The sequence below is a fragment of the Bufo gargarizans genome, chromosome 7 (assembly GCF_014858855.1).
Source record: "Bufo gargarizans isolate SCDJY-AF-19 chromosome 7, ASM1485885v1, whole genome shotgun sequence".
Lineage (NCBI taxonomy): Eukaryota > Metazoa > Chordata > Amphibia > Anura > Bufonidae > Bufo > Bufo gargarizans.
The window spans coordinates 142,823,697-142,839,469 of record NC_058086.1 but is presented as its reverse complement, the minus strand read 5'-3'; positions in this window follow the sequence as shown (position 1 = coordinate 142,839,469).

Genomic DNA, 15,773 nt, shown 5'->3' with positions numbered 1-15,773 from the left:
GTCCCTTAACAAGTGGGAGGCACATATGCAAACACCGTTCACCTGATTTTGATGTAAATACTGTCAAATTAAAGCTGACAGTCTGCAGTTAAAGCACATCTTGTTGGTTTCATTTCAAATCCATTGTGGTGGTGTATAGAGCCAAAAATGTTAGAATTGTGTCGATGTCCCAATATTTATGGACTTGACTGTAGATGCTCCAGAATTGTTATTACACGAAGAATGCATGTAGCTATTAAAACAGGTATGTCAGGAGTGGTGAAAGTTTCTATTTAATTCTGTTTTCGGTTTAGCCAGTAACTCAAATTTTCCCAAAAAATGCTTACAAGCCATTGAGCATTGCAGATGCGGGTGTAGAAGCAATTTCAGAACTTTAATCAACAGGCAGTTAATTGCATAAGTATTTAATGAGGTGTGGAATGACCTTTAATAGGACCCTCGCGGTGCAACTGTGCTCATGTGGAACACAGTTGGTCTAAAGCAATCTAACAAGTCTGCATTCTTTTGTGAATCCTTGCAAGTGCTGCTTACTATCACAGATTGTCAGTAACAGAGCATCCCCCCCCCAAAAAAAAAAAAAAAAAAAAAAAACAACATCAGACTATATACTTTCAATTAAAAGAAGAAAACTGTGTTACTTTATAATGTACAGTCGTGGCCAAAGGTTTTAAGAATGACACAAATATTAGTTTTCACAAAGTTTGCTCCTAAACTGCTTTTAGATCTTTGTTTCAGTTGTTTCTGTGATGTAGTGAAATATAATTACACGCACTTCATACGTTTCAAAGGCTTTTATCGACAATTACATGACATTTATGCAAAGAGTCAGTATGTGCAGTGTTGGCCCTTCTTTTTCAGGACCTCTGCAATTCGACTGGGCATGCTCTCAATCAACTTCTGGGCCAATTCCTGACTGATAGCAACCCATTCTTTCATAATCACTTCTTGGAGTTTGTCAGAATTAGTGGGTTTTTGTTTGTCCACCTGTCTCTTGAGGATTGACCACAAGTTCTCAATAGGATTAAGATCTGGGGAGTTTCCAGGCCATGGACCCAAAATGTCAACGTTTTGGTCCCCGAGCCACTTAGTTATCACTTTTGCCTTATGGCACGGTGCTCCATCGTGCTGGAAAATGCATTGTTTTTAACCAAACTGTTGGATTGTTGGAAGAAGTTGCTGTTGGAGGGTGTTTTGGTACCATTCTTTATTCATGACTGTGTTTTGGGGCAAAATTGTGAGTGAGCCCACTCCCTTGGATGAGAAGCAACCCCACACATGAATGGTCTCAGGATGCTTTACTGTTGGCATGACACAGGACTGATGGCAGCGCTAACCTTTTCTTCTCTGGACAAGCCTTTTTCCTGACGCCCCAAACAATCGGAAAGAATCTTCATCGGAGAATATGACTTTGCCCTAGTCCTCAGCAGTCCATTCACCATATTTTCTGCAGAAGATCAATCTGTCCCTGATGTTTTTTTGGGGGAGAGGTGGCTTCTTTGCTGCCCTTCTTGACACCAGGCCATCTTCCAAAAGTCTTCGCCTCACTGTGCGTGCAGATGCGCTCACACCTGCCTGCTGCCATTCCTGAGCAAGCTCTGCACTGGTGGCACTCCGATCCAGCAGCTGAATCCTCTTTAGGAGACAATCCTGTCGCTTGCTGGACTTTCTTGGACGCCCTGAAGCCTTCTTAACAAGAATCGAACCGCTTTCCTTGAAGTTCTTGATGATCCTATAAATTGTTGATTGAGGTTCAATCTTAGTAGCCACAATATCCTTGCCTGTGAATCCATTTGTATGCAACGCAATGATGGCTGCACGCGTTTCTTTGCAGGTCACCATGGTTAACAATGGAAGAACAATGATTTCAAGCGTCACCCTCCTTTTAACAGGTCAAGTCTGCTATTTTAACCCAATCAGCCTGACATAATGATCTCCAGCCTTGTGCTCGTCAACATTCTCACCTGAGTTAACAAGACAATTACTGAAATAATCTCAGCAGGTCCTTTAATGACAGCAATGAAATGCAGTGGAAAGGTTTTTTTGGGACTAAGTTAATTTTCATGGCAAAGAAGGACTATGCAATTCATCTGACGGGAAGAAAAGGAACATCCCTCGGCGCAAGGAACCAACCAGAGGTGGACGGTGAATCTTCAAGAGTTTTATTGCAATCACACAACGCGTTTCGGGGAAAGGGTCCCCTTCATCAGGTGAAGAATAGATGCAATATTCTTCACCTGATGAAGGGGACCCTTTCCCCGAAAAGCGTTGTGTGATTGCAATAAAACTCTTGAAGATTCACCGTCCACCTCTGGTTGGTTCCTTGCGCCGAGGGATGTTCCTTTTCTTCCTGTCATTTTAATCCTCCGTGTGGGCCTAGGCACGCTTATCCGAGGACATCTACATCCGTGGCTGCATACCAACCTTCATATTGGGGATTAAATCATCTCCCAAGTTGGGATTTAATCCGAATTTCCAAACGTTTTTACCCTATGGTGCGCCCTCTCTCTTTTGTTTACACAGTAAACTACTTGCCTTTACACGTATGCAATTCATCTGATCACTCTTCATATCATTCTGAAGTATATGCAAATTGCTATTATAAATTATTTAAAAACTTAAGCACTAAATTTTCCAATTTCCAATATTTATGTAATTCTCAAAACTTTTGGCCACAACTGTATACTAATTCCTTGCTCCAACATTAAACTCTGTCTGGAAGAATATGTATGAGTAGTCAACAAGAGGTTGTTCACGGCACTTCTCCATGACATTCTGGTCTCTATCAAGCGAGATCAGTGGCAGTAAAGTGTTCTGTTTAGGTCATTGGGTGGAGTCACTGGGAAAAGTTTGTTCTAGATGTGCAGAAACAACCAGTTTGTGTGGCTTCCTGTCTCTAAAGTGATGTAGGTTGAGCATATTTTCAGCCTTGGGTGGACCCACGTCTGGGGAGTCAGTGGAGACTGTGAGAGACGTCAGCCCTGTGAGGAGCCAAGATGGGTTGGATGGTGTTAAAATCCTAGTGGAAGGCTATAACTGAGAGTAGGAGGAACTATATGGGACGAAAGCTTGGGAAGGACTGGTAGCCAGTGTGGATTCTGATGTTGCTGCCCTGAGGCCTGCTGTATGGATGTGTCTAGAGATAAGTGAATTTCAAAAAAATTCGATTCAGCCAGTTTGCCGAATTTTCTGGTAAAATTTGGTTCGTTCTGAACTTATTTGCGGCAAATCTCGTTAAAAAACAGCTATTTCCTGGCTGCAGAGAGCCTTTATAGTGGTGTAGAACACTGACTTGCAGTAACATGCATAGAAGTCTGCTGTGGTAGTGAAACAATACTGTGAGTCAGTATGACATGTAGATAACAGGTGTCGCTTTTAGAATCACTGCCTATTTCACTTATTTGGGCAGTTAAGGGGCCAAAACTGACCAAATAACTCATGTGAACTCAGCCCTATAGGGCAATGTTAGCACCAGGTATAAAGAACTGTGCAGAGGCCCAAGATACTACTATTAGCGTGAAAGAGCGCATTACTTTTACACCAATTCACTGATTCCACATAGATTTCTACAGAACCTGTTCTATTAAACGCTTATACAAGTAGAGTCCCCCTGACAGAGTGGAGTGGGTGTCAGCAGTAAGTTTGTGTTGACATCGCTGATTATTTTGACCTTCCTTTGATCTGTCAGAACAATAACCCCCCCCCATAAAACGATCCTGTCTGTGGAGCATCCACCTTCACTCGGTCAGCATTTGGTCAGTAATCCATCAGTATTGCTAAAGCCAAAAAACACATGAGTGGAAACAAAACAGAGACTACACATGAATAGAATATTTGCTTGTCTTCTGTGTTTTGGACCCACTCCTGCTTTTGGCTACCAAATCATAAGCTATGTCATGCAGTACTTACAGCTGTTACATAGCCAGGATCCTTTGTGTGTCTCATTTTTCCCTCCTTCTGACAGATCAGAAGAAGGGTCAAATAAATAATGATGTCAGCCAGGCCAAAGGGCAAAATAGTGGCCCAGTCATGAAGTGGGGAGGGTGGGAACAGCATGAGCAGTCCACAGAGTGTCCCTATGACATAGTGTTGAAGTTAAAGGAACATGAGGAGACGACAGAGTAGCCCAATGACAGAGTCTGGAGGTGGCAGCAGCATCAAGAGGAGGCCACAGAGTGTCACAATGACAGTGTGGAGGTGGCGGCAGCATCAGGAGACCACAGTGGCACAATGACAGAGTGTGGAGGTGGCAGCATCAGGAGACCTAAGTGGTGAGATGTCAGCAGCATCAGGAGACCACAGAGTGACCCGTTGAAAGAGTGGGGAGGTGGGTGGCAATACCAGTACCAGCTGAAGATGGTGGGTGAAAGAAGGAGCACTTGGCATCAGATGTGTGGGTTCAGGCGGATGACAGCATCAGAATAGTAGCTGAGGCAGGTAGCCAGAAGAAACCAGTCTCTTTTGTCAAAGTGTTGGTGTGGCACCATGGATGATCTAGTCTGATGCATCAGGCATTGGTGGGTGGAAATCCTGGCTGATCCATGCCTGATTCATCTTGAAAAAGGTCAGTCTCTCCACGTTTTAGGTGGACAAGCGAGTTTTTCTTGGGGTAACTATGGCCCCTGCCACACTAAACACCAGCTCTGATGCCACACTACAGGCCGGGCAGGACAGCTTTTCCAGGGCAAACTGTCAGTTGCGGCCACAAATCCAGTTTGGCTGCCCAGTAGTCCAGCAGATCTTCAAGGACGGCTGGCAGGGTGCTGACCAAGTATGCCACCACCTGCTCCAGGTCTAGCTTCTGCTGCTGCGGGGAGTAGTTTCTTCACTAGGCGGATGAAGAAAGCTGCTCATCACTCTAGACTCAAGTTGCTGCTGATGGAGCTGGAACTGCTCCTACCCCCCCCCCCCCCCCCACATGCCACCAGCAGCCATGGCAGTGGAACGTGAGCTCCCCCCCATCAGACCTGCGAGAGGATAGACGATGGCGCAGATAAGCAGCGGCCAACTGACAACATAGGATGTCTCTATAGTAGTTCAGTTTGTCCTCCCTCTCAGCGGTGTAAAAAAAAGGCCCCCATTTTAGACCAGTAGTGAGGGTCCAACAAGGTGGAGAGACAGAAGGCATCCCTTGTGAAAGTGACTCGGAGGGACTCCCTGCCTCCATCTCCACAGCATAATGCCACAGTGTTTCTGGGTGTTCTGCCTCGTCTTCCTCATCACCCTGTAGCTTCTCTGGCTGTTGCTGCTCCCCCTCTCCTGTCACCTGTGTAGAAAAACCACCCATTTCGCTACACATTACTTGTGCTCCAATGTCCTCCTCCTCCAGTTCAGCCTCCACAGGGCTCATGTCGTGTGAGATCTAGGCGCCACGTCTCCAGTCCCTTGACCAGCCAGATTTACCAGCATCTGTTCCAGGACATGAAGCAGTGGAATGACGTTGTTCATCCCATAGCCCTGGTGACTGACAAATAACGTAGCCTCCTCATAGGGACTGAGCATACGGCAGGTGTCACGCATGAGCTGCCACTGGCTGACATCGAAGTTACACAGGGGAGTACTTATGTCCGCTTGGATCATCAAGAAATTGTTTATGGCCTTTCTCTGTTCATATAGTCGGTCCAACATATGGAAGGTGGAGTTCCAATGGGTGAAAACTTATCAGCCTATGTTGGGGGATGCCGTTCTGCCGCTGAAGCTCAAGGAGGGTGTGCTGTGCGGTGTACGAGTGGCTGAAGTGCATGCAAAGTTTCCTGGCCATTTTTATGATGTCTTGCAGATGGGTGGAAGACTTCAGGAACCACTTGACAACCAGATTGAACATGTGTACGATGCAGGGCGTATGGCTCAGCCCTCCTTTATGCAGCACCGACATCATGTTCTTCTTGTTGTTGGTCACCATGGTTCCAATTTTGAGTTGTTGCAGAGAAAATCAGGATTCGATTTTGTGATGAAGAACACGGAGCAGTTCCTCCCTTGTGTGACTCAGTTTGCCCAGGCAAACGAGGTGCACAACAGCATGACACCGCTGTGCGCTGCACATATGGTATGCTGGAGGGGCACTGTGAATTATCCCTGCAGTGGAGGCTGAGGACACGGTGGAGGATGGACCAATGGCATGGCAACATGGAGGCTGAAGCTGCGTCGCCTGGCCAAGTTGCTGGTGTGGCTGTGTAGGAACCACATTTACCCAGTCGGCCGTAAAGGAAATATATTGTCCCTTACCGTAGTTATAGCTCCACACGTCGGCGCTGCCTTTGGCAGATACCGACAGGCTCAAGGACTGGCCCACCTTCTGTTCTACATATTTGTGCAGGGCTGGTACTGCCTTTTTGGCAAAGAAATGATGGCTTATGACTCTTCACCTCGGCTCGGCACATGCCATAAGTTCTCTGAAAGTTGCAGAGTCCACCACTTGGACTGCAGCACCAGCAACTTGGCCAGGAGCACATTCAGCTTCTGCTCCGTTGGATGAGTGCACAAATACTGTTGTGTCTTGGCAATTGCTTCTGTGGTCGATTGCTGACAGAATGACTGACGAGGGGTAGAGGGAGGAGCAGGAGCATCAGGACCAGCAGATGATGGGAAGGAAAGACAGCTCATTCACCGAGTAGATGATTTTACCCCCAACACTCAGCACTGACTGACTGCTACCGCCGCTGCTTAAGTGTACCCCTGCACCACTACTTTCCGGGCAGGTAGGCTCCTGACCTCCCACTGCTGCCACCCTGCTGACTCCTGGCCATGCTAGCGACTTGCTGGCTCCACCGCTGCCTCATGGGCAAGCTGCCACCCTCTTCTCCCGATGATGATGAAGCCCCTAATTCACCCGGCTCCCAAGTATGATCAGCTACATCATCATCATCATTCGCTACTGTATGCACGTCACTGATGTCCTCCTCAATGGTCTCTGGGTCAGGAGCCTGACTGCTCGCAACACCAGCTCCCACGCCACTCTCCTCTTCACTAATGACCCGCCTAGTGGAGGAAGCAAAGTCTTCTCCACCTATTGGCTGGCCAGTAGCTGCTGACTGTCCTCTAGTGGATCATCCTCACTGTATAGTGTAGCTGAGCCCACAGCATATAATACTTGTCTGACTGAGGGAACAGAAAAGGACAGAGGCAAGATGAGGACAGGTGAGTGCACAGGGCTGCTCCCGGGCCATGCCAACTAAAGGTTGTGTCTGATGAACGCACAGACTCTTGGCTGGGGTGTCTGATGTCAGTTGGGACGAAGTAGGTGACTGAGTCAACCATTCAAGAACTGCTACGTTGCTGGTCAAGACACGACTGCTAGATGACACCTGGAGCTCAGGCCTCTCGCTGCGACTCCTGCTGCCAAGCCCCTTTACTCTCCTGCGACCTGTGCCTGCGCCAGAAACATTTCGGCCTCTGCCACTCCCCTGTGCAGGGCCTGGCACTTCTCTGTCTGACATACTGTTAGATTAAATAAATAAATAAAAAGGAAATTAAAACACCCCTAAAAAATCAGCAATTTTTTAACTTCACCACACAACGGCTAATAAGCCCTTTTTTTCCCCCCACTATTACACGCCAAAGAAGGCTTTAGAACATATAAATGCACCGCTGAATGGCAAATAGGACCTTACTTTTTTCCACTAATAAACGCCAAAAAGGGCTTTAGAACATATAACTTCACCGCTGAACGGCAAATAGGCCCTTATTTTTTTCCACTTATACATGCCACAAAAGGCTTTAGAACATATAACTTCACCGCTGAAAGGCAAATAATATATATTTTTTTGCCACTAGTACACACCAAAAAGGGCTTTAGAACATATAACTGAACCGCTGAACGTCAAATATATATTTTTGTGCCACTAATACACGCCAAAAAGGGCTTATTTTTCTCAATTCACCACACAACGGCAAATACTTTTTTTGTGCCACTAATACATGCCAAAAAGGGCTTTAGAACATATAACTGCACCGCTGAACAGCAAATAGGCCTTTACTTTTTTCCACTTATACACTCCACAAAAGGCTTTAGAACACATAACTGCACCGCTAAACTGCAAAAAATATATATTTTTTTGCCACTAATACACGCCAAAAAGGGCTTTAGAACATATAACTGCACAGCTGAACGGCAAATATATATATTTTTTTGACACTAATACATGCCCAAAAGGGCTGTAATTTTCTCGCTTCACCACACAATGGCAAATACTTTTTTTTGTGCCACTCATACACGCCAAAAACTTCTTTAGAACATATAACTGCACCACTGAACAGCAAATAACACATTTTTTTTGCCACTAATACACACCAAAAAGGGCTTTAGAACATATAACTGCACTGCTGAACGGCAAATATTTATTTATTTGCCACTAATACACGCCAAAAAGTGTTGTAATTTTGTCACTTCACCACACAATTTTAAATACTTTTTTTGTGCCACTCATACATGCCAAAAAGGGCTTTAGAACATATAACTGCACCGCTGAACGGCAAATAGGCCCTTATTATTTTCCACTTATAAGTGCCACAAAAGCCTTTAGAACATATAACTGCACCACTTAACGCCAAATAATATATATTTTTGCCACTAATACATGCCAAAAAGGGCTGTCATTTTCTCACTTCACCACACAACAGCAAAAACTTTTTTTTGTGCCAAAATACACGCCAAAAAGTGCTTTAGAACATATAACTGCACCGCTGAACAGCAAATATATATTTTTGGCCACTAATAAACGCCAAAAAGGGCTGTAATTTTCTCACTTCACCACACAACGGCTAATAAGCCCTTTCCCCCCCCCCAATAATACAAGCCAAAAATGCTTTGGAACATATAACTGCACCGCACAAGGGCAAATAAGACGTAGAAATATTTCTTTGTAATAAACCCTGTTAATGGCTCTATCAAACAGCACTTGCACCCCAATAACAAGAACGGTTTGCTGGAATGACAGAACTGTATAATGGCAATTTGGCTCACCAGTCAGTGCAGCAAGGTGTAATAGGATTGTTCCTATTACACAGGCTGTAAACTCCCCTATTGGACCCTGTTCTGCTTCAATACTGTGGAATGATTCCTCCCTATCCTTTCCCTGAATTTCTTATCAGCAAAATAAAAGTTTAAAGTCTTTCCTAGCACTGTCCCTAGTGCCTGCTGACGTCTCTCCCTGCATAAGTAGACTGGAAAATGACAGAATCCAAGATGGCTGAGGCTATTTATAGGGCGGTGACATCACATGGCTGGCTGGCTGCTGATTGGCTGCATCCATGGCATTGTGGGTGATCCCTCGTTCCCAGAGTTCCTTGCTCAATGTCCTAACATGTACAGCAGCCATTTTACAAAAATAAATCTGATTCGCTACCAGGAAGCGTGACGAAATTCGGATGTAGTGCGAATCGAATATTTCCTGAAATGGTTTTAGCACTGTTCAAGTTGTATTCTGAAACATTAAAATAATCTGCATCACTAGGAATGAATAGCAACCACTAAGAGTAATAGTGCCACCTAGTGTGTTTTGCAACCACTAAGCTTCTGTGCATTGTACAAGATTGTAACTAGGGATGAGCGAATCGACTACGGGTTGGAGCCAAACCCAAGTTCAGGAAATGTTTTTTTTACAGTACAAATTAATTTATGAAGTTATTGCGCGAAGTCTCGCGAGACTTCGCAAAGCAATAACTTCGGCTCTTCGGAGGCAATACATTCTAATACTCCGTACAGTATTAGAACGAAGTGTTATGCAAATCGACTTTGGATGTTTCATCTGAAGCCGGTTCTCTCATCCCTAATTGTAACCATCAAGATTTTTTTATTGACATGTGAAAAAACGAAATTTCCTGTTTACCCTATCCGATCTGCGACTCTGTCTGTTTTTCATGCGGAAGCCACCATCTTCAACCTTGATCTTACCTGCTGTCAGCTCACTGGTAGAGATGTAAAAATTTGATTCAGCAGCTTCACTGAATTTTGACAAGAAATTTGATTTGTTACAAATTAATTTGTCATGAATCGCTATGTTAAAACCGTATTCAGCCTATGAATTAATGGGACTGTTTTTAACGGCCGCTTAGACAGAGGTACCCCCATCTAATGGCTGTTAAAAACGGTAATATGCTAGTGCAATATGGCCTTTTGGGTTTAAAAAAATAAAATAAAATCACTGACCTCATCCACTTCTCTCGCAGAGGCAGTCCACTCCTCTTTCAAGTTGAAAAGACCTACCCAAGGACCTACGCTGACCGCGATGACATCACCACATCATTATTTTATTCTGTTCTTTCTAAGACAACTCTAGCCACCATTTTAGGAAAAATGATTCGTTATCACAAAGCACGAGGAAATTCAGCTCTGTGGCAAATCAAATTGTTCCCAAACTTCTGATCAAATTATGTTTCGGATACTTTGATTCGCTCAGCACTACTCACTGGGCTCAAATCCATAAAATGGAAAACTGTACAGACTTATCTCTAGAAATTCTGCTTGTACATGTATTGTATTTAAAAAGGGGTTGTCCATGCTTTTACTATTGATGACCTATACTCAGGATAGGTCATCAATATGAGATAGGCAGGGGAGGGGGGGCAACAACCGCCACCCCCGCCAATCAGCTGTATGAGGAGACGGTGCACGCAGTGCGCACAGGCCGTATCCCATCTCTCTACCTGTTCACCGCTGCTGTCTACGGCAAAGACCATAGACCACAGTAGCGGACAGGAAGAGAGAAGGGAGACTGCGCGTGCGCACTGCGTGTGACGGTTTCCCATACAGCTGATCAGCGGGGGTGCCGGCTGTCGAACCCCCTCCGATCTGATATTGATGACCCATCCTAAGGTTACAGTAGGTCCTCAACAGTAAAAGTCCAGATAACATTTTAAGAATATACTCATTTATTGTGTTAAGTGATTCTCATAATTATTGCAAATCCAAATAATATTACTAAACATCCCATAGGTTTGTCTGTAAGTGAGCCAGAATCTCTTCCTCTATCAACCCCAAGGTAACATATCCCCAAGCAGCTTCAATGACCCCTGTTATAGCTCACTCCCAAGCTGATTTTTCATAACAGGATATTATATCGAAGACGATGCAAATCATTATCTCGGCAGATCGCTGGAGCTGTATACAATAGAAATGATAAAGAGATACAGCAGGGAAATTGTCGAGTCCTCTGAGAGAGACGTCTGCATACAGTATGTTAATACAGTTAACATAAGCAGACAAATCAATAGTACAAAGACAGGAAAACATTCTCTTCCTCCAGTATAGGCACAGAAATAATGGCATTGATTCCTGGCCAGCTTATCCGTGTCAAAGGTTAAGTGACATTTAAGACATCTGCATTATCCATCACAGAATGCTAATGTATATTAACTGTGTCAGCACAGTCCTAGGAACATCGGAATCGACTGCAGGAGCGAAAATTACGCTTGGGTAACACACATATAATATCATTGGGTTAAAACATAAAGCTCCCAAAATGATTAATCCCAATACTTATTGGAGTGCTGTTAGAACCCATTGTACAGCCATGTAGGGAGACATTTATCATCCCGTGTACGGCGAAAACTGGCAGCAGAAAGTCGCAAAGGTTGGTGCAAATTGTTTCAGCCTGTGTTCTCTACTGCTCAACTCAGCAGGCGCGATGATGTCACTGCATTGCACCTACTTCTGGAGAGAGCATACGGAGCATTGTTCATCGGGGGAATGGGGCTAGGTAATTATTATTATTATTTTTTTACTAACACTACAGGGGTAGTACTGCTGTAAGAGGGGCTCTAAGTGGCCAGCACTACTGTAAGGGGGCATAACTACTGTGTGGGGGCACTAAGGGAGCATGACTACTGTGAAAGGACACCAAGGGGGCACCTCACCTTGAAGGGGGCTCTAAGGGGGAATAACTACTGTGTGGGGCACTAAGGGGACATACAAATCATGGGTGGCATCCTGTAAGGTAAACTGTTAACTCCTCCTCCTGTCCAGCACTAAGAAACATTTTATTTTTTGCATGACTAAGTCAGCCTTTTCTTTTAAATCAGATTTTTTTTATTGAGATTTTCAAGTCAGTTTACGAGACAAACAAAACAGTCCCCCCCCCATACCCATGCGTCCCAGATCCAGGTAGAGCCCCTCCATAAGTCCATTCCATTGAGAGTCCAATACAGAAAAGCATGAATTATACAATATAGTTGGACATCTGGCACATACTCCCCAAGCACATATTACATATCATTAATCTGAATATATCAGTACATTACATTGCAACATAGCGGAACATATATACCACTCCACACCCGAGTATACAACACCCTATGCCCTTTGGGAGCACACCTCCCGCCTCTCCTCCCAGTAATCCAAGACACCCTTGTCTCTTATGTGCGATCCTAGAAAAAATTATGAGTAGAGCCGGGACAGTGTGGATTCCAGTATCTACGTAGGTAGCATTAGTCTACAATATTGTGGTATTGCCTCCACCTTCCCCAAATCTTCTCATACTTTTTACTGTTATTTCTCTTCTGGTACACAAAGTTCTCCATTTGTAGTAGTGTATGCACCTTACCAACAAGTTCCCTCACCTCCGGAGGATCATGATCCACCCAATGGTACGCAATGACCTTCCTCACTTGATACAATATGCGAGTTACCGCTAATTTCTGCTCAGCAGCTAGTTGTACAGACTCAGTACAGCCTAATACACATAATTTGGCATCTGTCTCCACTCTTATCTCAAACACTTTCCGTATTAGATCTATTATGCCCTCCCAGTACCTCCTCAGCCTAGGGCAGTTCCACATAAGGTGCATCAGCGTAGCATTGGGTGCACCACATCTAGGACACATGTCATCTGACCTGTACCCCATTCTCCTCAAAAGGACAGGCGTCCGATAAACTCTATGCAGCAAGTAGCAATTGTGACATCCTGTGCGTTTCACTAACCGCAACCTCTGTGAACCCCTCTAGGACTGCACGCCACTGCTCCTCTGTCAGATCAGTCAATATCCTCCCGCCACTTATCGTACAGCCGAAGAGGTTGCTTTTTAATCTTTCATTTCCATAAGACTGCTATAGTGCAATGATATGACCCCACTAGCGGATCCCTCGGAACTTGCTAAATCAATCATCGGATTTCTGGAGGCCAGCGCAACCCCACCCGCTGCATCCTGAGCTCGTATAGCATGCCGTACCTGCAAGTATAAATAGAATTGGGAGTGTGGAAGCAGGAATTCCTTTTGTAGTTGGGCATATTCTTTCAAAGTATCCCCCTCATATAGCTGATGCATGTAAATGAGTCCGTACCTACCCCAAGCCTGTACATCAGCAACTTTATGTAATTCTGCATACAGAAGGTTAGGCCAAATTGCGGTGAACCTAGGTATAGCCCTGTAACCCAGCTATTGACCTGCCTTTCCACCAGACTTTGTGAATCACCCGGAGTAACGGAATATCACTTCCCAGTCTATCCAATGATCCATCTTCCAGTGCCATCATCAGATTCTTGCCCTTAACATAGTGACCCACCATTCTTCCTGCCTTATCAATTCCGTCCTCCACTCCCCATCCCCGCAATTGTTGAAGTTGGGCAGCTAAATAGTAAATCCACGGATCTGGGGCCCCAAGTCCCCCATCCGTTTTTGATCTGCACAGCGTTGCTAGTTTGATACGTGGAACCCCTCTCCTCCAAATCAGATCTCGAAATATAGCATTAACTGTGCAAAGAATCTGGCAGGCACCCATATAGGCGCATTATGTAGCAGATACAGGAGCTGTGGCATTAAAATCATTTTTATGAGGTTAACTCTTCCTATTACTGAAAGTGGTAACGTGGTCCAAGTCTGCACCTTCTGTCGAAATCGCTGTAATAACGGAGTCAAATTCAACTTTTCATAGTCCATTACATCAATGGTGACCTGAACACCCAGATATTTAAAGGATTTAACTAGCTGCAAACCCTCAGTAGAGTCTCCAACCTGCCCCTCCTCAGTCGAAAGCGTCATAAGTGCAGACTTGGACCAGTTAATGCACAGACCCGATAACCTACTGAACCCATTTATGATGCTCATGGCTGCTGGAAGGGAGGAGTTCCATTCGTCAAGGAAAAGAAGCATATCATCAGCATAGAGGGCCACCTTTTCAGTTACCCCCCCCCATATTTAAAACCTTGAACCTCCCGCGCCTCCCTCAATGCTACTGCCAATGGCTCAATAGCTATTGCAAAAAGCAAGGGCGATAAAGGGCACCCTTGCCTTGTCCCTCTATGTAACGGAAAAGAATGAGAAAGGGCCCCATTAACCCGAATCCTAGCAGTGGGGATTTTATATAGAAGCTTGATCCATTGGATAAAGACAGACCCAAAGCCCATCCTCCTGAGCACGGCCCACAGGTAATCCCATTCCACACTGTCAAATGCCTTGGCCGCGTCTAGAGACGCGACCGCCGCATTCAACCCATGGAATCGGCTCGCCTGTATATTCAAGAAAAGGCGCCTAATATTAACAGCTGTTGACATATTGGGCATGAATCCAGCCTGATCTCTATGTATTAGCGTCGTAATCACTGTATTGAGCCTGTTCGCTAACACTTTAGCCAGCAACTTCACATCAACCTGCAACAATGAAATAGGTCGGTATGATTCAGCTAACAGAGGGTCTTTACCCTGCTTAGGGATAACGACTATGATCGCCTCATTCATACTAAGAGGCAAACCACCCTGACGCTGCGCCTCCTTAAACACTTCCAACAACTGGGGGAGCAGAATAGGGGCAAATGTTTTAAATACTTCCGCAGGTAATCCGTCACTCCCTGGAGCCTTGACATTTGACATCTCACTCAGGGCCTTTTCCAACTCTGTAAGTGTAATGGGTCCGTCCAAGGCCGTCACCTGATCCTCTCCTAACGTGGGAAGCTGTACTCCATCTAGGAATCCTACAATGTCTGACACTTCTGCAGTGGTTTTGGACTCATAAAGGGACGCATAGAACGAATGCATAATGTCCACCACCTTATCCTGAACAGTACAAACAGTCCCCTCATTATCGCAAAGAGCAGCAACATATGCAGAGGGCTGCTGTGCTTTGGAAAGTAGCGATAACAATCTACCTGTCCGTTCCCCTTCTTCATAAAATGATTGTTTCTGGAAGAAACGTTTGTTTTTTGCCCTGAGGAGAAGCTTATCATTTAGTTTACTCTGTGCCTCTCGCCACTGTTCTCTGAGTGTTTCTGTGGGCTGTCGAACATACTGGGCTTCCGCATCCACCAAAAGGCGCTCCAAACTCCTAATTGTTATTCGAAATTCATTCCGTTTTTTATTGACCTCCGCGATTAGCATTCCCCGCAGAAACGCCTTCATGGCATCCCATACTATTAATGGAGAAGTTCCCACCAGGTTAATATTAAAAAATTCTGTCAACGCCGCCCCAATATTTGATATTGTAGGTATCACCGACAACCAGAATGGGTTAAACTTCCATAATGGTCTCCCGCTGTTCAAAGGGGTGAGGAAATTGGCAGACACCAATATGGGGGAGTGGTCAGAAATTTTCCTAGGTAAATAGTCAATGTTGCAGATACGGCACCCCATCGCCTCATTTTCGAGCGCTAGATCTATTCTCGACAGTGTCTGATAGGTACTAGAGCAGCAGGAATACTGCCGCACGGAAGGATTGCGCAGCCTCCAGAAATCCAACAATGATGCTTCCCCCAGAAGTCTCCCAAATGGTGTAAGTTGCCCCCCAGATTGAACATCAGAGGGCTGCAACCTATCCCATTCCGTACAGATCACATTATTAAAGTCCCCTAA